Source organism: Erinaceus europaeus, chromosome 2, assembly GCF_950295315.1.
Source record: "Erinaceus europaeus chromosome 2, mEriEur2.1, whole genome shotgun sequence".
In the NCBI taxonomy this organism is placed as follows: domain Eukaryota; kingdom Metazoa; phylum Chordata; class Mammalia; order Eulipotyphla; family Erinaceidae; genus Erinaceus; species Erinaceus europaeus.
The window spans coordinates 71,855,415-71,862,170 of record NC_080163.1 but is presented as its reverse complement, the minus strand read 5'-3'; the positions used below and the strand labels follow the sequence as shown (position 1 = coordinate 71,862,170).

Sequence of the window (6,756 nt, the reverse complement as noted above, 5' to 3'; positions counted from 1 at the left end):
GCTGTAGGCACTTCTGCGATTCACGACGTAGAGTCGTAAAGCAGAGGTGCTCCCCTTCCAAACTGGGTGGAGCTATAGAGAATGTATTTGCATAGACATTTATTACTCATTAATTTATCTTGTTGTCAGTTATTAAAATGTAAAAAAGAGAATCATCACAGCGTATCGTTAGTATTCTTAGGTCAGGTAATTTTCAGGGTCAAACACAAATATAGGTGCTAAAATTGTCACCCTTTCTGTAAAGTCAGTGGGATGTAATTGGGATTCCTTAGTAGGAGCCCTCTCTTGATCCTTTTGTAGTTCATAAGTGTGATGATTGGGTTGTCATGCGACTGCGTGAGGTGTGCCACCCATAAACCTTGTTACGACGTCGGCACATTACCCGTCTGACATGAACTATTGGGATCCTTGTAATAATACAATTAGGGCTTATATTTTTGCACTGTATCTGTTTCCATTTGAGAGCGACTCACGTTTTCATTTAAAAGCTAGTCCTCTGGGCAGGGATAGATAGCATAATGGTTATGCAAACAGGTTTCCTTAGCTAAGACCCGAAAGCCCTGGGTTCAAACTCCTGCCCCACCATAAGCCAGAGCTGATCATTGGTCTTGTAAAAAAGGAAAAAAAAAAGTGCCTTAACGTATAGTTTTACAAACCTTAGTATTACATGCACATATCCTATCTGGGTGACAATTTCTAGTTGAGTAAGACCCTGCTCCGGCTCTGGACCACCTTCGAAGGTGCACGGGTGGGTTTGAGTGGCAGGAATCCGGGTGTGTGCTGGCTACAGAGTGTAGACGCCAGGTACTCGCGGGAGACAGCGCGTTACTGAGTCCGGGCAGCAGGTGGCGCCTGGAGCGCGCCGGGCAGCAAGCGTGAACAGCCATCCATTTATTAACTTGTTGGCATCGGGTTGCTTCTGGGCGTGTGTGTGTGTGTGTGTGTGTGTGTGTGTGTGTGTGTGTGTGTGTGTGTGTGTGTGTGTGTGTGTGTGTGTGTGTGTGTGTGTGTGTGTGTGTGTGTGTGTGTGTGTGTGTGTGTGTGTGTGTGTGTCCTTTTGTCCTTGCAGTGTGTGTGTGTGTGTGTGTGTCCTTTTGTCCTTGCAGTGTGTGTGTGTGTGTGTGTGTCCTTTTGTCCTTGCAGTGTGTGTGTGTGTGTGTGTGTGTGTGTGTGTCCTTTTGTCCTTGCAGTGTGTGTGTGTGTGTGTGTGTCCTTTTGTCCTTGCAGTTTAGCCAGGCAGATCTCTCTTCTTGTGGCTCTGACAGCAAAATTGTGTCTCACTGACCTTGGATTCCATAGGACGTTGGGTTCCAAGTGTACTTGGCCTTCCTTCGGACTTTGTCGATGATTTCATTTAATTTCCACCATATGGTAGAAGCTGGTGAAAGCAAACTTTATTTATGCCAAGAAGAGCGGGAGCCCAATGTCTTCTGCAGCGAGAGATTTGAGGGTGAATGAGGGAAGTCATGCGCCTCACAGCCCTGCGCTGGCCATCAGCTTAGCCTCCTTAGTGCATCCAGTTTCGGAGCCTCGCCAAATTCAGAGAAAGGTCTTCCTTGTTTTCTGATCTTAGAATGTGTATATGTAGGAAGGGAGGTTATCAAACCTACTCTTGTTCCCAGAGAGTGGTTACCGGTCCCAGGAGACTTAATTCGTATCCTACCTCGGAGAGAGCACTATTGACAAATATCATGTCTGCATAGGCTATCTAGGGTTCCTTCCTACTTCCCTCCCTCCCTAAATTCCTGGTTGTATAACCTTGGGCAAAAAGGTCGGCAACTTATGTCTTAATATGTAGTTATTTATATCTATTTATTGCAGCTCGCGATTTATTAATTTATTAATCTATCTATTGCAGCTCTCATGCCCAGTTCCACTGCTCCAGTCACATTTATTTCTTTATTTATTATTGGATAGAGACAGAGAGACACCTGCAGCTCTGCTTCTCCACTCGTGAAGCTTTCCCCTTGCAGGTGGGGACCAGAGCCTTGAACTTGGGTCCTTGGACACTGTAATGTGTGCACTTAACCAGGTGTACCACCACCTGGCCCCTCCAGTTACCTTTTTTCATCCTTTCTATTTCATACATATATAAATAGAGGGAGAGGGGAGACCCACCGCCACAGAATTGTTCCACCATTCTGGATAACTTCCTTGGTGTAGCTTCCACAGAGCTTCCTTGTGGTGCTTGTCTAGAAGACTTTATGGTAAAATGCAGGCTATACCAGCCCCTTCCTTAATTTAACAGTAAAATGTGGGTTATAATTTTACCAACTTCCTAGAGGTGTTTTGAGAACTAAAGTAGTTAGACATACTCAAGCTGCTTAAAATAATCTCTGATCAGTGGTACATTTTGTTTTGTTTGGTTTTGGTTTGGTTTTTGTTTTGTTTTAAATAGAAACAGAATTAGAGAGTGAAAGAGACCACAGCACTGAATCCTTCTTCAGTGGGGTGGGGGCCTGGTGAACCTGGGTTTCATACATTGGTCAAGCAGCAGTAAGTCATATATACAGAATGGACTCTAAATGTTAAATTACACTTGTATTGCCTTTCATTTCCTTGTTTCAGGGGATTATTATTATTATTATTAATGATGATGATGATGATCCTTCCTCCCTAATGCTTGCACTTGGCCTTCTCTGATGGGTTGCTGGCACTTAAAATTTCCTAAGTGATTTCAAGTTTTTGATTGAAAACCTTTTCCTCTCTGGGAGATACATCTATACTAATGATCATATTGGAGCAAGATTCCAACTAACAGAATTATTGCACCCCTCCTGTGTGTGCACCTCTTTTCATCTCCATGTGTCTAGTGCCAATTATATCTAAGATTTCACTCCTTTGTAAAGCAAGCACTTGTATTATGGAGATCTACCCCCTACATCTTGAGCTTCACAGGATGAGAGACTAATTCTTTTTTTAATTATTTTTAAAATATTTATTTCCTTTTGTTGCCTTTGTTGTTTTATTGTTATAGTTATTGATGTCATTGTTGGATAGGACAGAGAGAAATGGAGAGAGGAGGGGAAGACAGAGGGGGGAAAGAAAGATAGACACCTGCAGACCTGCTTCACCGCTCTGAAGCGACTCCCCTGCAGGTGGGGGAGCTGGGGGCTCGAACCAGGATCCTTACGCTGGTCCTTGCTCTTTGTACCACCTGTGCTTAACCCACTAAGCTACCGCCTGGCTCCCTGAAACCATTTCTTTATTTCCAGTGCCTGGCACAATTTAGACATGCAATTAATGTTTGTTGAGCCCACATGTTCATTCACAGAGGACTGTCTGAATAAACCATGGTACACCCATACAATGTAGTTCTGTGTAGCAGCTGCACAAAGGAAAGAAGATCATCTTTGTGGATGATCATGGAACTCCAGGAGAGAGTGTTACTTGAAAATAAAAAAAGTAATTTGGTGTATTGCACCAAAGTAAAAGACTCTGGAGTGGGGGGTAGGTTCAGGTCCTGGAATATGATGGCAGAAGAGGACCTAGTGAGGGTTGAATTGTTATATGGAAAACTGGGAAATGTTATGCATGTATAAACTACTGTATTTACTGTTGACTGTAAACCATTAAAATTTCCCAATAGAGAAATTTTAAAAAGTAAGGCATAGATCATGTATATGTTACCTTTCTTTAATAAATTTGTTGATTTGTGTAGCTTTTTAAAAAATATCATCTTTTTAAATATTTTTATTTATTATTGTGTAGAGACCAAAAGAAATTGAGATGGGAGGGGGAGGTAGAGAGGGAAAGAGACAGAGAGACACCTATAGCCCTGCTTCACCATTTGTGAAGCTTTCCCTTGGTTGATGGGGGCCAGGGACTTGAACCTGACTGAGTCTTTGCACATTGTAATGTGAGCACTTCACCAGGTGTGCCACTGTCTGGCTCTGGATTTGCTTATATTTTAAAGATGAAACTATGAAAACGTAAGTTACTAACCAATTTTTTTTTAAAAAAAAAAAAGCTAGGAAAGTCTAGGGAGATAGCAAATGGTTATGAGAAAACTCTCTCATGCCTGAGGTTTCACAGTCCCAGATTCAATCCCTCTACCACCATAAACCAGAGCTGACAGTGCTCTGGTTTAAAAAAAAAAGAAAAGTTGCAAATAAGAAAGGAATAGGGTGAAAGGAGTGTGGGTGAGAACTAGTCTTTTCCTATGCCATATTTTATAGTTTTGACTTTGAAATCATGTAAATGTCTTACACAATTAAAAATATTTTTTTCCAGGGGCCAGGTGTTGGTACACCTGGTTAAGCGTGCACACTGTAGTGCACAAGGACCCAGGTTCAAGCCCCTGGTCCCCATCTGCAGGGGAAGGCTTCATGAATGGTGAAACAGGGCTGCAGATGTCTCTCTGTCTCTCTCCCTCTCAATTTCTGTCTTTCTCTATCCAATAATAAAAAATAAATAAATAAAATATTTTTTCCTATAAATAAAAAAAACATTAGTTGGGGGACTGAGAAGTGGCACAGTGAGTAAAGCAAGTATTGGACTCTCAGGGATGGGGTCCTGAGTCCAGTCACTACATTCCATGTGCTAGAGAGCTGCTCTGGTTTTCTCTAGCTCATTAATAAATAAATATTTTGAAAGAAAAAGTTAATCAGAGTTTTAAGTTACAGGAATACCCACATGAAAAAAAATTTAATTTAAGGCTCATTATTTTCACTATGTATGCTCAGACTGTCATGCTAAGGCTAAGGAACAAAATTGCATTTAATAATATTTAATGAGAACAGTTGTCTGTGCACCTGACTTTCATGCCTGAGGCTCCAAGAGGTGTCAAGTTTAATCCCTAGCATCACTATAAATTAGACTTGAGCAATTGACACCACTTGCTGTGGTGTCAATTTCTCTCTTACTAAAATAAAATATGAAGTGTGTGTGTGTGGAGGGGAAAGGAATATTTCATAGTAATAATACTATTGTTATTGAGATACTGGTGAATGTATTATATATGTACACACATATATATACATATGTATGTATATATACTAGCAAATTAGCTTAACATTGTTAGAAGCTAAGGTCTCCAGTTAAAGTTTATTTGTAGGGCTGGGTGGTGGTGCACTTGGTTGAGCACACATGTTATAATGTACAAAGACCCAGGTTCTAGTTCAAGCCCCCACACCCCACCTGCAGGGGGAAAGGTTCACAAGTTATGCAGGTATTTTTCTTTCTCCCCTTGTAGCTCCTCCTCCCCTCTCAATCAATTTCTCTCTAGCTATAATAATAATAATAATTATATATATATATATATATATATATATACATATATATATATTTTTAAAGGCCCAGGTTCTAGCTCCCGGTCCCCACCTGTAGGGGGAAAGCTTCATGAGTGGTGAAGTAAGTCTCTGTCTCTCTTCCTCTCTATCTTCCCCTTCCCTCTCAATTTCTGGCTATCTCCATCCAACAAATAAATAAAGGTAATAGAAGATTTAAAAAAAATTTTGGGGGGGGAGATTAATGTTTTACAGATGACAGTAAATACAATAGTTTGTACATGCATAACATTTCTCAGTTTTCTACATAACAATACAGCCCTCACTAGGTCCTCTGTCATCCTTTTCCAGGATCTGTATTCTCCCCCCGACCCACCCCAGAGTCTTTTACTTTGGTGCAATACACCAAATAGAATATTTTTTAAAGTTTATTTATTTTTAATTTTTTAAATTTTTTGTAGGACACTGCTCAGCTCTGGCTGATGGTGATGCAGGAGATTGAGCCTGACACTCTGGAGCCTAAGGCTTGAGAGTTTCTGCATAACCATTATGCTATCTACTCCATCCTTAAAGTTTAGAAATATAGTATTTAAACAGTGAAGTCAGGTATAAATTGTGGTCAAAAATTTGAATTGGCAATAACCATATGAATTCATGATTAATTTTCACCTGTCACTAACATACATATATCCTACCTGTGTTCACTAGAAAAAAACCAAGAATCAATGACAATCCAGTAACTATGAACTGTCCAAATTCCTAACCTAAGTGTCATTGCCCACTAAAATCAATCATAACTCTGTTAGGAAATAATGATTTCAGGATGGGGGCTGGGTCTGTGTAATATAATCCTGTAGCATTTTATTTATTTTAAAAATATTTTATTTATTTATTTTCCTTTCTTTTGCCCTTGTTTTTATCATTGTTGTGGTTATTATTATTATTGTTGTTGCCAGATAGGACAGAGAGAAATGGAGAAAGGAGGGGAAGACAGAGAGTGGGAGAGAAAGACACCTGCAGACCTGCTTCACCACTTATGAAGCAACCACTCTGCAGGTGGGGAGCCGGAAGTTGAACCTTATGCTGGTCCTCGAGTTTCATGTTATGTGCGCTTAACCCACTGCACTACAGCCTGACCCCCTGCTGTAGCATTTTTTTTAATTTCTTTATTGGGGAATTAATGTTTTACATTCAACAGTAAATACAATAGTTTGTACATGCATAACATTCCCCAGTTTCCCATATAACAGTACAACCCCCACTAGGTCCTCTGTCATCCTTCTTGGATTTTTAAAAAATATTTTATTTATACCAACTCAATGATTGCCACCTCAACATGCTTCACCTCAGACTGTGTCCAGAGACTTCACGTGTGGAATGACAACCCTTCAGTTTCATTACTCGGGTGAGACCTTTCCTTTTATAGTACACTCTAATTTCATCTCAGGTGGTTCACTTTCTAACAAAGTCCCAAAACCTAGATATACACCAGTTTCTGTGAGAGAGAGCATATGTTCACACATATCCA

The 6,756-nt window shown here is 40.4% G+C and overlaps 1 non-coding gene across 1 annotated transcript; it reads left to right on the top strand.

Moving 5' to 3' along the window:
* Window positions 1–288: 288 nt before the first annotated feature.
* LOC132537418 (small nucleolar RNA U13) lies at window positions 289–392 on the top strand. Its single transcript, XR_009548849.1, has one exon. It is a non-coding gene; the product is annotated as a small nucleolar RNA U13 (small nucleolar RNA).
* Window positions 393–6,756: the final 6,364 nt, after the last annotated feature.